This window comes from Oryctolagus cuniculus, chromosome 5 (assembly GCF_051225735.1).
Source record: "Oryctolagus cuniculus isolate XC-2025 breed Fujian yellow rabbit chromosome 5, ASM5122573v1, whole genome shotgun sequence".
NCBI lineage: Eukaryota > Metazoa > Chordata > Mammalia > Lagomorpha > Leporidae > Oryctolagus > Oryctolagus cuniculus.
The window spans coordinates 133647029-133663716 of record NC_142871.1 but is presented as its reverse complement, the minus strand read 5'-3'; the positions used below and the strand labels follow the sequence as shown (position 1 = coordinate 133663716).

Here is a 16688-nt window from a genome sequence, read left to right as displayed (position 1 = left end):
TAGCAATTATTCCTGCCTCTTGATCCCTGGAGTAAACCACTCCTTTGCTGCTCACCAGGGGATGTAGTTTGTTATTAATCCTTTGAACACATGTTCTATCTTTTCTCAGAGCAGGACAGCGTCTTTCTTATTTAACACTACTTAGAACCCAACACAACTTAATAAACATCTACAACAAAGCAATGTTTATCAAGGAAACTATGAAAGCATTTATTATTTACTGAAGAGATATAACAAGTGTTGAGCTAAGTGCTCTACATGGTTCATTTAAGCCTCACAACAAACCTGAGGTAGTATTAATTTTAACTCTCCTCCACATTACAAATAAAGAAACGGAGGCTTAAAGAAATTATGTATCTTGTGAGTGATAAGACTCAAACCCCACAGTCTCACTTAAGAGTGTATACCATCCTCTTAATGCCCAGCCCACTACAAAACGCCTTGAAATGAAACAATCAGTCCTAACAATCCAACTTGTCCTTACTCAGCAGCATACTGTGCATTACTGCACCTGAAGATTCAGAATTAGAGGCACAGCCACTGCCTTCGAGAACCTTACACCCCATTAAGAATTCAGGACCAGACTTTGCTATCACGGCACAGCCACCATCGTGAAATCTTAGAATCCTTGGAAATCATCTTCCACATCATCCTTTCCCCTCCAGGTTTGCCCACAGCCTTTCTGTAGGACTCAAGTTGCAGGATTAGAGAGCAGAATGGCCCCCCATTAATCCTAACAATTATTGGGGCATCTGAATTGAAATTAGAAATAGCTTGGAGCTGGCGCCGTGGCTCAATAGGCTAATAGGGTACATGGGCAGGGGGGCATCTAGAAGGGTCTTCCAGGGTGACAGTCTCCAGCCCTAGAGGCAGTGACTGTGACTTCCCAGGTGACCAGTGGGAACCTGAAGGAGCTTCTTTCTCTTCTTCCTGAGGAACTCAGCTCTAATGTAGCACCTGTGGCCTCCAGTTGATTGGGCTTTCTCTGAGGATGCAATGATGCCTAAAGGGGGAAAGAAGGGTTTCCCACACTTATCAAGGAGAAAACTGAGAACAGATCTATGTGGCTGGATTTAGCTCCTAAGACAGCTTCACTATTCCAGGAGCTGCTTGGAAATACCAAGATCCTGCCGGCGCCGCGGCTCACAAGGCTAATCCTCCACCTTGCGGCACCGGCACACCTGGTTCTAGTCCTGGTCGGGGCACTGGATTCTGTTCCGGTTGCCCCTCTTCCAGGCCAGCTCTCTGCTATGGCCAGGGAGTGCAGTGGAGGATGGCCCAGGTGCTTGGGCCCTGCACCCCATGGGAGACCAGGAAAAGCACCTGGCTCCTGGCTCCTGCCATCGGATCAGCGCGGTGCGCCGGCTGCAGCGGCGGCCATTGGAGGGTGAACCAACGGCAAAAAGGAAGACCTTTCTCTCTGTCTCTCTCTCTCACTGTCCACTCTGCCTGTCAAAAAAAAAAAAAAAAAAATAGCTTGGATATTTTAATTCCATACCTATAGTCAAACATGTATTGAAGGGCAGCTGGAAAAAAGCAGCAGCAAAACAGCAAAGAGATTTGAAAGTCACATTGTAAAGATAAGAAAAAGGAAGAGAAGCAGGGAGTAGATGCAAACAGAAGGTGAAAGTAAATGTTCATAGTAAATTCAGTGGACAGATGTAGATAAAACACTATTTTATGAATGCCAGCTCCTTTAATTATTCCTTTTCCTAATCTCTAATGGAAACAAAAATTTATGAAACTGCCACTGAAAAATCATTAACTAGGAACAACATATAAATTAGGAGGTTTTTTTTTTTTCCTGAGAAACCAGTCACCCTGGGATTTCAGAGCTGCATTCTAAAATTTTAATGTTTTTACAACTAAAGCTAGAAAGGTTAAAAAACCTTAATGTGCTGAAGAACATGGAGCTACTTAGTAGCAACACTGCTGAACTTCATTCCGCTGTCTGTTTCTATCACAGTGGGCATTCCAGACACGGTGTATTTTTCTCCTTTTTCCACCTTTAATAACCATTAAATTAATTTCTGCATATATATTTCAAGAATCCCCATAGTTATTCATAGTTCCCTTAGAAGAAAGTAATCAGCTATTCTAGGGTATCTAGCATAATACAGTATTAATTCTCTTAACCCCAAAGTCAGTAATCTTAAATTAGGTCTTGGTTCCTACATGGAAAAAATTTTAATGTCTCCTAGAAGAGTAGACCAAGAAAGGTCTCCATGAGCCGATTAAAAAGAAGCCAAGTTGATAAACTACAACTTATCTAGAAAGGAATGGGCCCAAAGCCCCTGAGACCACACAACTGCTAGTGGAAAGTACAATGGCTAATAACTTAGTTTTCCCTTTACATGTTATATGCTCCCAACTAACCTCAGGCTCCTATCCGTCAGAAAAACTTCAATTCCAGGAGCCTGTAAAGAAAAGGCAAAGTAATGAAATAGAGTATCCTGTCACTTTCAGGAAAGGTAGTTTTCTTTTTCAAGATTTCATTTTATTTATTTGAAAGGCAAAGTTGGCCGGCGCCGCGGCTCACTAGGCTAATCCTCCGCCTTGCAGCGCTGGCACACCGGGTTCTAGTCTCGGTCGGGACACCGGATTCTGTCCCGGTTGCCCCTCTTCCAGGCCAGCTCTCTGCTGTGGCCAGGGAGTGCAGTGGAGGATGGCCCAAGTCCTTGGGCCCTGCACCCCATGGGAAACCAGGATAAGTACCTGGCTCCTGGCTTCGGATCAGCGCTGTGCCCCGGCCGCAGCACGCCGGGCGCGGTGGCCATTGGAGGGTGAACCAACAGCAAAGGAGGACCTTTCTCTCTGTCTCTCTCTCTTACTGTCCACTCTGCCTGTCAAAAAAAAAAAAAAAAAAAAAGAAAGAAAGAAAAGAAAAGAAAAGAAAAGAAAAGAAAAAGAAAGAAAGGCAAAGTTGAGAGAGAAACAGAGAGAGAGAGAGAGAATCTTCCATCCATTGGTTCACTTCCAAAAGGCAGCAATGGCCAGGGATGGGCTAGTCCAAAGTCAGGAGCCAGAAGCTTCCTCCAGGTCTCACACGTGGGTACAGAGGCCCAAGCACCTGGTCTGTCTTCTACTGCCTTCCCAGGTGCATTAGAAGGGAGCTGGATCAGAAGTGGAGCAGCCCTGAATGGTAGCTTTTTTTAAAAAAAGATTTATTTATTTACTTGAAAGTCAGAGTTACAGAGAGAGAGAAGAGAGGCAGAGAGAGAGAGAGAAGTCTTCCATCTGCTGGTTCATTCCCCTAATTGGCCATAACCACCGGAGCTGTACAGATCTGAAGCCAGGAGTCAGGAGCTTCTCTCCAGGTCTCCCACGTGGGTGCAGGGGCCCAAGGACTTGGCCCATCTTCTACAGCTTTCCCAGGCCATAGCAGAGAGTGAGATCAAAAGAGGAGCAGTCGGGGCTCGAACCAGAGCCCATATGGGATTCTGGCACTGCAGGCGGCGGCTTTACCCACTATGCCACAGCCGGCCCCACTGAACGGTAGTTTTTTAACAGGAACTATCTCAACCAAGAAATACGGAACAAGGGATAGGAGAGTTCATGTAAAGCAGGAATGGGGAACGTCAGGCCCCCAGGCTCTGTGCAGCCTGCAAAATCATCAGGTCTGGCCCTACCAAGGCAACTACAGGTGGGACTTGAAATTCAATAACTCTATAGCAGGATAATGTTTAAGTTGATAATTCTGTATGGCCCACAAATGATGCTATAAATATCTAAATGGCCATTGGAAGAAAAAAGGTTCCCTATCCCCGAACCCGCAGACCTGCACTTTAGTCATAAAAATACTAAAAAGTCCTGATATGTTATGTACACTCAGTTCACTGCCTTACTGCAAAGCACATGTAGATATTCTGAACCTGGAGGAAGTTCTCCTCCATCACATCTAAGTCCGCTGCCCAAACCTCCGGATAAAGTGTAGGCCCCAGCAGCCACCAGCATATTCGAGCTGAGAGACTTGGCAATCTTCTATCACCTTGGTTCAAATATAATTACTATCTTGGCCTCAAAAAGTATGTGTTCGTCCTCCATGTCTGACTGAACCCTTCTCTGGAAGGAAGGAAACGTCCTGTTTTATTTAGGGAACGTACCTTAATTTTGGTATGTATGAACTTCATTACAGATTAAGGATAACTTCCTGTTTTAACATGCTAACAAAATTGGGCCAAGAGTAGTGGAAATGAAAGGTACAAAAAGATCAAATGTGGTATTATAAAGTTAGAAACAAAGGGGGTTAGTGGCTCACTGAGCTTAAGAAGTCAAAAACGACCAGTAAGGATAATTGGGTCATTAACAGCTGAAGAGGGAAGTCAGCAGGAGAAGTGTTTTGGCTGGAGGAGAGGGCAGATCAGATGTGGGTTGGTATACAACTACCACAGAGAGTAAAAATATTGTTTTCAGTTACAGACCTCAAGTTGAGAAAGTGATATAGATCTGGAGATCTAAAAGGGGGTGGCAGTTAAAGTATAACAATGGGGGCTGGTGCTGTGGCATAGTGGGTAATGCCGCCACCTGCAGTGCCGGTATCCCATATGGGCTCTGGTTCGAGTCCCGGCTGCTCCACTTCTGATCCAGCTCTCTGATATGGCCTAGGAAAGCAGTAGAAGATGGCCCAAGTCCTTGGGCCCCTGCACCCACGTGGGAGAACTGGAAGAAACTCCTGGCTCCTGGCTTCCAGCAGATGGAAGACCTCTCTCTCTTGTCTGTCTGTCTGTCTGTCTCTCTCTCTCTAACTCTGCCTTTCAAATAAATAAATAAATCTTTAAAAAAAAACCCTGCAAACTAAATCTAAAAAAAAAAAGTATGACAATGATTGAGTTTTCAGAGAAAAACAAGGTAACACAAGAACATTTTGACAGCTGCATACCTCAGATACTACACTTTGGAGATAAACCTAATTTTCTAGATGAACAGCAACTTATTCTACAATTTATTCTAATTAAGAACTTAAAAATTAATTTTTATTTTTCAGGCTATGAACTAACTAAAAGAAACTACAGAGAAAAACAGTCTCTCAACTACCATTTTCCAAAGTCAAATTTCTGAGTTAAAACACACTGCTTGTTTTATTTATTATAAAACTTTTGAAAGAAATGAGAGGAAAACTTGGTACACCAATACTACCACTATTTTATATTATTCTTGGGAATTTAAGTTTTTCAAAGCACATTTTGAGGGGCTGTCACTGTGGCACAGCGGGTTAAAGCCTTGGCCTGCAGCCCTGGCATCCCATATGGGCTCCGGTTTGAGTCCCGGCTGCTCCACTTCCGATCTGCCATGGCCTGGAAAGCAGTGGAAGATGGCTCAAGACCTCGGGCCCCTGCACTCATGTGGGAAACCTGGAAGAAACTCCTGGCTCCCGCTTTGGATCAACTCAGCTCTGACCATTGTGGTCATTTGGGGAGTGAACCAGCAGATGAAGACCTCGCTCTGCCTCTCTCTGTAACTCTGTCTTTCAAATAAGTAAAATAAATCTTAAAAAAAAAAAAAAGCACATTAACTTGGACCGGCATTGTGGCATAGAGGGTAAAGCCATCTTGTGCGATGCTGGTATCCTGGTTGCTCCACTTCCAACCCAGCTCCCTGTTAAAGGCCTGGGAAAAGCAGTGGAATATGGCTCAAGTGTTTAGGTTCCTGCCACCCCCATGGGAAACCCAGATGAAGCTTCTGGCTCCTGGCTTCAGCCATCTGGAGAGTGAACCAGTGGATGGAAGATCTCTTTCTCTGTTAACTCTGATTTTCATATAAATAAACCTAAACTCATACACACACACACACACACACACACACATTAGCCAAAATGTTAAGGATTAATGAATCCGAGGAATAATCATATTAATGAATCTGGAGAGTGGGTACACAGATATTCATTATACTGTTCTCTTCGGTTCTGTGAATGTGTGAAACTTGCATAATAAAAAAGTCTAAAAAGGGCTACTTACAAATTTTTTGTTAAAGATTTATTTATTTACTTGAAAGTCACAGTTACAGAGAAGCAGAGGCAGAGAGAGAGAAGTCTTCCATTCCCTGGTTCACTCCCCAAATAGCCACAATGGCCAGAACTGAGCCCATCCAAAGCCAGGAGCCAGGAGCTTCTTCCAGGTCTCCCACGCGGGTGCAGGGGCCCAAGGACTTGGGCCATCTTCTACTGCTTTCCCAGGCCACAGCAGAGTCGGATAGGAAATGCAGCCGCCCACAGGGGATGCCAGCACTGCAGGAGGCAGCTTTACCCTCTATGCCACAGCGCCAGCCCCCCTACAGATATTTTTAAAATACATCTTCAGTTAAGGCTAGCAACTCAAAAAAGATAAATACTTTTCTAACAATGCACTTTTCATCTCAATAGACCAATGAAATTAAGTGTATATAAAAGAGAGAAAAGGCCTCTCCTTTCATTTCAGAGAAACATGAATACATTACATTCATAAATGGAAACAGTCTTATCCATGGTGGTTGATATTAGACATCTGTAATTTTTATCCTCAATGAACTCATGGTTTTGTTGAAAAATATATGACATATAAATGTATGGTTTTGATAAGTAAAGGCAAAATGAGTGCTTTTCTTTAGTATCAATGGTTAATTTGTTGAGCATCTGGTTAGCCCTTCAGTTACTTCTAAAATCTTCTACACTAGTAAAGTAGCCAAATAGACAAGATACTGGAGTAGATACAAAAAGAGAGATTTTTAAAAAATGAACCAATATTAATAAATTATACATAATTCTGTTATAAAAATATTTAAAAGTATATAAAATAAGAAAGTTGAATATTTCTTAACAATTATCATTGCTTAAGCTATGATTTAAATAGAGTTAATTTAAATCAAATCACACTATTGAGGCTATGGACACTAAAATCAGTAGAGTAGCTGACTGACCATTTCCCACTTCCTGATGACATGAACAGTTCATCTGATCTGCAAGCACTCACCCCTCCTCACCACCCCAAAACACCAACCAGATGTTTGACTTCTCTGGTAAAATCCAGGATAGAGAAGCCTGCACACGTCTGCAAGAAACTTGGCCCACTGCAGGTGTGCAATTCTGTCAACAGGAATAATAACCACCTTCACCTCCCAGAAAGCTACTGCTACACATCAGTCTCACTTCCTAGGTGATACGCATAGGATAACAAAATGAAGCAGGTTTACTTGCTGGCAGTTCTACCTTGAGTCGTTTTCAGGTTCCTGTTTCTTCTAACAAAAACATGTTGTCATGAAACTTCAGTGAAAAGCAGAATACACACAACGGTGTATTCAGAAAGTCCATGAAAAAATGGAATTAAAAGACAAGTTTATTTCGGTGCAAGAAAAACACCCTGACATCCAGGCAGTCTTTTCATAATACACATTTTCCATGAACTCTTTGAAGACCCTTTGTATAAGTACAAAGACAGCCAATGAGTCTTTTTTCCATCATTATTAAACTACTGATTAATTCATAATTGAAGTATTTCACTTTTTCCAGATAACAAGATCATCTCATTTGAAACACTTTTAGGGTTTTCTCCTTTGGTAAAACTTATATACTATAAAATGTGCAGATTTCAAGTATCCAGCTCAGTAAGGCTGAACAAATGTATACGACAGTTGGTGAATCTGGATGAAGTTACAAAGAAGTTCCTTGTACTGGACTTGCAACTTTTCTGCAGTTGAAAATTACAGGGCCGGCGCCGAGGCTCAATAGGCTAATCCTCCACCTAGCGGCGCCAGCACACCGGGTTCTAGTCCCGGTCGGGGCACCGGATTCTGTCCCGGTTGCCCCTCTTCCAGGCCAGCTCTCTGCTGTGGCCAGGGAGTGCAGTGGAGGATGGCCCAAGTCCTTGGGCCCTGCACCCCATGGGAGACCAGGAGAAGCACCTGGCTCCTAGCTTCAGATCAGCGCAGTGCGCCGTCGGAGCACGCCAGCCGTGGCGGCCATTGGAGGGTGAACCAACAGCAAAAGGAAGACCTTTCTCTCTGTCTCTCTCTCTCACTATCCACTCTGCCTGTCAAAAAATTAAAAAAAAAAAAAAGAAAGAAAGAAAAAGAAAATTACATGAGGCCGGTGCCATGGCTCACTAGGCTAATCCTCCACCTAGCGGCGCCAGCACCCCGGGTTCTAGTCCCAGTCGGGGCACCGGATTCTGTCTCTGTTGCTCCTCTTCCAGTCCAGCTCTCTGCTGTGGCCCAGGAAGGCAGTGGAGGATGGCCCAAGTGCTTGGACCCTGCACCCACATGGGAGACCAGGAGAAGCACCTGTCTCCCGGCTTCGGATCGGCGCAGCACCGGCTGCAGCGTGCCGGCCGCAGTGGCCACTTGGGGGGTGAACCAACGGAAAGGAAGACCTTTCTCTGTCTCTCTCTCACTGTCTAACTTTGCCTGTCAAAAGAAAAAAAAGAAAGAAAGAAAGAAAATTACATGAAAATAAGTGACCAGTATTTGGTGCAATGATGAAAATACTGCTTGGGTTGCCCACATCCCATATCACAGCCCCTGGGTTTGAATCCCAGCTCTGCTTCCAACTCCAGCTTCTTGCTAAACTACATCCTGGGAGGCAGCAACTGATGGTTCAAAGACTTGAATCTCCGCCACCTGCACAGGAGACCCACAGTGAGTTTTTGGCTCCTGGCTTCGGCCTGGCCAGGTACAAGTCCCAGGTGTTGTAGGCATCTGGGGAGTAAACCAGCAGGTAGAAGATTTCTGTCTGACTGCCTGTCTCTGTCTCTACCTTTCAAGTAAATTAAAATAAATAAAAATTATTTTTAAAAGATTTATTTATTCATTTATTTGAAAGGCTGAGTTACAGAAAGGCAGAGACAGAGACAGATGTAGAAAGGTTTTCCATCCACAGGTCCACTCCCCAAATGGCCACCACATCCGCAGCTGGGCCAATCCAAAACCAGGAGCCAGAAGCTCCCAGGAGGGTGCAGGGGTCCAAGGACCTGGTCCATCTTCCACTGCCTTCCCAGGCCAAAGTAGAGAGCTGGATTGGAAGTGGAGCAGCCGGGACTCGAACTGGCACCCATATGTGATGCCAGCACTGCAGGCAGAGACTTTACTCATTACGCTACAGTGCCAGCCCCAGATAAAAATTATTTTTACAAAATTATATGAAAATACAGTTATTTAAAAAGTGTATACTTCCATTTTCATCCCCTGAGTCAAAATACAGAATATTTCCATCACCCCAGAAGGTTCTTTTGTGCTCTTTTCCAGTCAACCACAGTCCGTATCCAGAGGCAATAACTGTCCTGATTTTTATCACCATCCCTTAGTTTTGCCTGTTCTTGTATTTTTCATTAGGGCATCATATAATGCATGCACCACCCCTCCCCCGCCTCTATTGCTCTGAATATTTTCTGAGATTCATCTATATTGTTGTGTGAATCAGTAACTCAATCATTCTGTGGAAAAAGCAGCAACAAATATTTTGTACCAAATTTTTTGTGGACATCTATTTCACTCCTCTTGGTGCAGCAAGATTTCATTTGGAGAAAAACAAGGGTTTCACAGACAAATAAGCCTGGAAAATAAGAGTAGATGGGGCTATATACACACATATACATATAAGAGCTATGTGTATATAGTTACATGTAATACAAAAATAGGTATTTTATATTTACATATATGTATGCATCTTATATATGCTTAAATAATTCTGAGACATACACCTAGGACCAAAAAAGATATTTTCAAATAACTTAAAAAGGTAAGTTCATAATGAAAGTAAACCTAAAATGAGAAAGATGACATATGAATTTTTCTTAATAAATTTATTTACATAAGTTATTTAACCTAAGAATAAGTCAAAAGAAAAAAAATTCTCTCCATGTAATCTACCCTGTTATGGGTCAATTAAATACTTTCTTATATCAAATATCTCCTCCAAAACTGGAATTTCAAAACGTTAGGTGCTACCATCTACTACATAGTAGTTTTTCACCATATGGACGATACCCAAAATATGTGCTAAGATTACAAGACTGTTTTATTGTCTTGCTTTTCTTAAAAGTTAGACATGGAAATTATTTTACTGATTAATATTTAACATTATCAAAGAACATTCCGTGCTCATTCAGGATATATTCTGATAAAGACTCAATCTTGGCCGGCGCCGCGGCTCACTAGGCTAATCCTCCGCCTAGCGGCGCTGGCACACCGGGTTCTAGTCCCGGTTGGGGCGCCGGATTCTGTCCCGGTTGCCCTCTTCCAGGCCAGCTCTCTGCTGTGGCCAGGGAGTGCAGTGGAGGATGGCCCAGGTGCTTGGGCCCTGCACCCCATGGGAGACCAGGAAAAGCACCTGGCTCCTGGCTCCTGCCATTGGATCAGCGCGGTGTGCCGGCCGCAGCGCGCCGGCCGCGGCGGCCATTGGAGGGTGAACCAACGGCAAAGGAAGACCTTTCTCTCTGTCTCTCTCTCTCACTGTCCACTCTGCCTGTCAAAAAAAAAAAAAAAAGACTCAATCTTTAGGATGTGTTCTCCATTCCAAAAAGTAACCTCCTGCAGCTTTAAGCACCCAATACATTTTTACTTTCAAATTCTACTATGTAACATACAGCTGATAATACAGGAGACCTTTAATTTCCAGAGAAAGGAACATTAGGAAACAAGCAAATGTGATTTTTTTTTAAAAGATCGATTTGAAATTGCCAAGCATGCGTTTGATAATCATTTTCAGGAGACTCCTCATTTAGCATCTGTAAATTTCTAAGATCGGGCACCAGTGTTGTGGCACAGCGGGTTAAGACGCTGGCTGTGATCCCAGCATCCCGTACGAGCACTGGTTCGGGTCTTAGCTGCTCCATTTCTGATCCAGTCCCATGCTAATGTTCTGGGAAAAGCAACAGAAGATAACCCAAATCCTTGGGCCGCTGCCTCCCACGTGGTAGACCAGGAAAGAGTTCCAGGCTCCTGGCTTCGGCCTGGCGCAGACACCGCCATTGTGGCCATTTGGGGGAGTGAACCAGCAGATGGAAGACCGCTCTCTCTGTCTCTTCCTCTCTCTTTCTATAACTCTGCCCTTCAAATTAGTAAACAATTTTTTTTTTTAAATTGCCACAACTGAAGCAGTGTTCTACAAATGATTCTAGAAATTTACTGTTACCTCCCTTAGGAGGCGTTTGCAACTACAAGAGGGAAAAACAACCCTCTTCCAGTCTTTGATCTTTCTTCATCTTTTATTCCTCCTTCCAAAAAATAAGTAAGTTCAAAAACATAAAATTCAAATGTAGTACATTTTTATCTTAAAAAACATTCATGGCATTTGGATGTTCCCTAACTTTCACAGATGTATGACTGTTTACTTTAAAAAATTATTTTACTCTGAAAATACATATTTTCATTTTTCTAATAACTGTACCTTTCACTAAAAAATAGCCTTGAATAAGCCTTAATTTTTTATTACAAAAATGACAGCAACTCCAAACAGCTACAGTAACCAGCTTCCAATAGCCTTTGCCTGATTGTTTTAAAGAACTACAGTAAAATTTTATTCTTATTTTAAAAATGTTTTGCTTCTAGGTCAAGAGCACAAAACCAGTGCATCAGATATGTAGACCCCACACTTGCTCTGGTGGTCCTGCATTCTCAATAATCACATTTTCCAAAATGCTAGACATAAATATTAAATCAAACATAAAAGGCAGGTTAGTTCTCATAAACTCTAAGAGGTACATGTTAAGGCAGGTGTTATAGAGTGGTGGGATGCCATCTGCTTGGGATGCCCACATCCCACATTCAAGTGCATGGTTCAAGTCCTGGCACTCCATGCTTCAGATCCAGCTTCCTGCTAATGCAGCAGGCAACAGCCCAAGTACTTGGATTCTTGCCACTCACAGTGGGAAACCTGAATGGGGCTCCTGGCTCTTAGCTTCCGTCTGGCCTAACTCCAGCCATTGCGGCCATTTGGGGAGTGATCCAGCGAATGGAAGACCTCTCTCTCTCTCTCTCCTTTTCTCTCAGTAAACTCTGCCTTTTTTTTTTTTTTTAAGATTTATTTTATTTATTTGAAAGAGTTACAGAGAGAGGCAGAGATAGAAAGAGAAATCTTCCATCCACTGGTTCACTCTCCAGGTGGCCACAATGGCTGGAGCTGGGCCAGATGGAAGCTAGAAACCAGGAGCTTCTATCTGCTGGTACACTCCCCAAATGGCTGCCATAGCCAGGGCTGCGCCAGGCTGGAGCCAGGAGCTAGGAGCTTCTTCTGCGTCTCCCATGGTGGTGCAGGGACCTAAGTACTTGGGTCATCTTCTACTGCTTTCCCAGGTGCATTAGCAGGGAGCTGGATTGGAAGTGGAACAGTCGAGACTCAAACCTGCATCTGAATAGGATGTTGGTGTTGCAGCCCGCAGCTTTACCCACTATACCACAATGCTGGCCCCAGATCCTTATGTCTTAACTGCTAGGTCAAATACCTACCCCCTGTTGTACATATTGTGACACACAATTCTGCAATTAATTTATGGTAAGCAATTAAGTATCTATATTTTATAATTCTGAAACTATCTGGACTTTCTAGCCTACTGATTAGTACTTAATTTTGTTTTTTCAATATTTTATACTTATGAATTTTTCTTTAGTACATTATAGTGTTTTAAAATTCTGAAATTACATCCTTAAAAGTATAAAGAAAATTCTACCTACCTATACCAGAGACTGGGTGGATGATAGTATATAAATCATATAATTATTGATTTAAAACAGTAGTGACCTAAGTGTGATTTAATTTGCAAATGAAACTTTTATTTACCTTGTAAAAAATCAGCCAAATGAGGCAGGTTAAAAGAATTTATAGTAGGACTATATGTATTAACAAGTTACTGTGGCCAGCGCTTTTGGGCAGCAGGTTAACACCCGGGCCTGAAGCACCAGCATCCCATATGGGCGGTGGTTCGAGACCCGGCTGCTCCACTTCCCATCCAGCTCTCTGCTATGGCCTGGGAAAGCAGTGGAAGATGGCCCAAGGACTTGCACCCTCATGGGAGACCCAGAGGAAGCTCCTGGCTCCTGGCTTTAGATCGGCGCAGCTCTGGCCATTGCGGCCAATTGGGGGTGAACCAGTGGATGGAAGACCTCCCTCTCTCTCTGTGCCTCTCCTCTCTCTGTGTAACTCTGACTTTCAAATAAATAAATAAATAAATCTTTTTTAAAAAAGTTACTAACAGGTTGTAATTATCAGCACTTAAAATAATTGTGTGTGTATGTGTGTGTAACTCTGCCTTTCAAATAAAGTAAATCTTAAAAAATAAAAATGACATCAGGGGCACCTGGGTTCAGTATCTAGTCCTGACTCCTGGCTGCACCTTCCTGATAATGAAGATCCTAAGAGGCAGCATTTCTGGCTCAAGTGATTGGGTTTCTGACACCCAAATGAGAGACCTGGACTGAGCTCTGAGCTCCCTGCTTCACTAAGGTCTGGTCCGGCCTGGGCTGGGCCGTTGTGGGCATTTGGAGAGTGAGCCAGCAAACGGAAACTCTCATTCTCTCTCAAATAAATATACTAACATTTTTAATGTGTTAAAATTGTTTCAGATGAAAATGTGATTTTAAAAAATAAGTACAATATAGATTCTTCCTTAGGAATTGTGAAAAAGTATATTAAAAGCTTATGGAGGACATTCCTAATAGCAGGTACAAAATGCATGTTTCTATTAAATAAAGCAGTATTGATGTTTGTAACAGTGTTTTTCAATCTGTCTTTTGGATTTAGCTAAAGTCCTTGTTTTTTTGTGAAGTTATTCACTTAAAAATATTTACCACTCGCACCACCAGCCCCCAATCAAAAGGAGCCGTACCTGAGGGTAACTGCTAAAAAAAAAAAAAAAAAAAAAACCCTGCCAGTGTTTATTGTGAGAATTCAGCTTGTGCTTAATTTTGAAGATAAAATGTGCTTGATAAATTAAAGTGAACAAAATTCAGTAGTTAAAATATGCAAAAACTGAATTTTAAAATAGGTTTTAATTTTAAGGTACGTTCATAATTAAAGTACCTAAAATATACTTTTGTGGAAACAAACTTACGAGACATAACTTGACGATATTTGGCATATTAAAGCACCATCACAGGATAAGGACAATCAACGCTCTAACAGCACAGCACTTAAATGGATTCCTTTACACTAAAGAGCAATTAAATAAATAACGAGAGACAATGAAAGCCCAAGTGTCATAAAGTCCTTTACAACTTTGTAAAGGCAAACCCATTCTCTGTGAGGACAAGCCACTGTTCTTTCTACCCTTCCTAAGCATCCGAAAGCCAGCTCAGCTTGTACAGCAATAACTTCTGCGGGTGTACAAAGAGGATGTTCTTCTCCGGACTAATCCATTCTAAGTAGAGAAGCCTGCAGGAAACTAAAAAGCCTGAAACATGGATTCTTTTTCCAATTCAAGAGTAAACAGAAAATTAAAGACTTAATTAGTTGCCTAATTCATTAAGTTTTTCATGTTGAACTGATAACAATTGTTTTAAAAAAAAGAAATGCACTCAAATTTCCCATAAATAAAAAAAGTTAAAGATTCCAAAAAACATACCTGTTTTACAAAATGCTGGAAAGACAAAGCCCTTACAACATACGTGGGAAGTTCAAAAAGTTCACGGAAAAGTGGAATTAAAAGATGAATTTATTTCAGTACAAAACATTCTGAAATCCAGACACAGTTTCTTCATTATATGCATTTCTGTGAACTTTTAAAGACCCCCGTTATCTAAGTTTATTGCTTCAGAGAAATAAAACAATTTATAAAGATCATCTTTATTTTTTTTTTTACTCTGAAGTAGTCACAACTTTGGCTGAAGAGTTCTGACCTCTTATTAACTGTTACATAATTCTAATTAGCAAGGTAAATAAGCAAATTAAATCAAAGTTAATAACGCTGCTCCTAGGCAGTCAAACATATCCACTATGTGCATCAAACAAGACGCTTTAAAACAGAAAAACCGAGCACACCAGATCCCGTGTGTCTCACAAGTGACCTAATTTTAGAAATACAATTGTATAGCATGCCCAGGTTGGTCAGGGCTAAGTGTGGCGGGTTAGGCAGGGGTCGGGAGGCAGACACACAAACGGAAACGCTAAGGGAAACTACGACAGGACAAAAAGCTCCCACCAGGGTAAGGCCTTTTTTCAGGTCGACCCTTGGAGTTTGACTCCCATCCCGAGAGAGGCAGCTCCTCTGACTCTCTAAAGCAAAGACCCCCAACGCGGGGGCAGGGGGGCTGCAAACCCCTACCCCGAATCCGCCCTAACTCTTCCCGGGTCCCCCATCGAACAAGGCGGGGAGACAATGAAAGCAAACAGTCCAGGTCAGAGAGCGAAGAAAGCTCCCATTCAGAGCTACGCCTCACTCCCCTGGAAAGCACAGCCCAGAAAGCGAATCCAAAACCACGGACTGCACGGCGGCCCGCGGAGGGCAGCGGGGGCTCTGCGCGCTCCCCTTCCAGGCTGTACCTGCCCGAGCCGTCGCCGCCGCCGCCGAAGCCGCCCCGCACAGGGCGGCTGCGCCCGGAGCAGGCAGCCTGCAGCGCCCGGGTCCCGCACGCGGCTTCTGCAAGCCGTCCGGGGCGCACGCCTCCCGGGACGGCCGGCAAGGCGGGCGGACGGTGCCGCAAGCGTCCCAGGACCCACCCCGGCCGCAACTCTCGGCCCGCACCGCAGAGTGCGGGTCACCTGTGAGCGCGGCGCGGCGCCCGCACCCCGCCGAGGGGCCGTGCGGCTCCCAGGCACGAGCGCCAGGGCGGCAGGTGACGGCGGGGCACGCCCGCGTCCACACCCAGCGGGCGGCCACCCCGCGCGCGGCCGGGGCGCTCCGTTATCCTCGCCCTCCGCGGGCCCGCCAGGTGAGCGAGTCTCCATCGCGCCCGCGGCGTCCCGGCGCTCGTCTCAGCCCCGGGCTCCAGGCCTCCGGCCGCCCCGGTCCCGGAAGGCGAAGTTGCGCTCCGGCCCGCGGCTGCGGCTGCTCGGGCGCCGCCCGGCTTCTCCGAGGGTCCCGCAGCGCCGGGCCTCGGGCGAGTCCGGGTCCGCCGACGACAGCCGGAGCCGGGACCTGTCACCCCGGGCGGGAAACAAAAGCCGAGTGAGGGCGAGCGGGCGCGACCGGGAGGGGGAGCGCGGCGCGGGCGGAGAGCGGCTCCCGCGGCCCCCCGGAGGGAGCCTCGGCCCGGCGGCCCCGGCAGTCGGGCTGGGAGCCCCCCGGGCGCTCACCTCGTGGACTTGCAGCCCCTCGCGCCACTCCCTCCCGGGCTGGGGAGCCGCGTGAGGGGCAGCGGCAGAACCTGAAAAGAGAGAATTGGGCTCTCGGGACCCCGCGGCCGCCCCACCTCATCCCTGCGGCCATGGCGCCGGTACCTGTCTCCACAGTGCCTGGCCAGCTCCTGCTCTCTCCGCCTCGCCCGCGCGCCGCTCGCCCCTCAGCCCGCCCAGCAGGCAGCCCGCGCGCCGGACACCGCAGTCCGAGACTGGCAGCGCCCGCGAGCCGGCCCGAATCCCCCGGGCAGCGCCCGGCATGGTCCCGCCCCCGCCGGCCGCAGGACCCCCCTTCCATAGGGCCCCGGGGCTGTCAGTCCGCCCCCAAAAGGCGCGCGGGCTGTCGCTCCGCGTGTCCGGATTGGTGGCCGCGCGCGGTCCATGCAAATAAGGTCCCGCCCACGTTTATTTGCATCTCCGCCCCCCCACACTAGCCCACGTGTCTGGCCCTTGC

General features: G+C 45.3%; 1 protein-coding gene across 4 annotated transcripts in view; it reads right to left on the bottom strand.

Moving 5' to 3' along the window:
* The window catches only part of FKBP5 (FKBP prolyl isomerase 5), a 131157-nt gene extending 114709 nt beyond the window's left edge, over positions 1 to 16448 (bottom strand). The window contains exons 1-2 of one of the 4 annotated variants that reach the window (XM_008262824.5): positions 16337 to 16448; positions 2377 to 2417 (exon numbers count right to left, since the gene is read on the bottom strand). The gene's annotated coding sequence lies outside the window, so the exon portion shown is untranslated. Of the gene's footprint in view, positions 1 to 2376; positions 2418 to 9430; positions 9518 to 16308 lie in introns of those variants that run through there. The other 3 variants (XM_089334040.1, XM_089334041.1, XM_002714639.6) reach the window with 3 other exon arrangements.
* Positions 16449 to 16688: the final 240 nt, after the last annotated feature.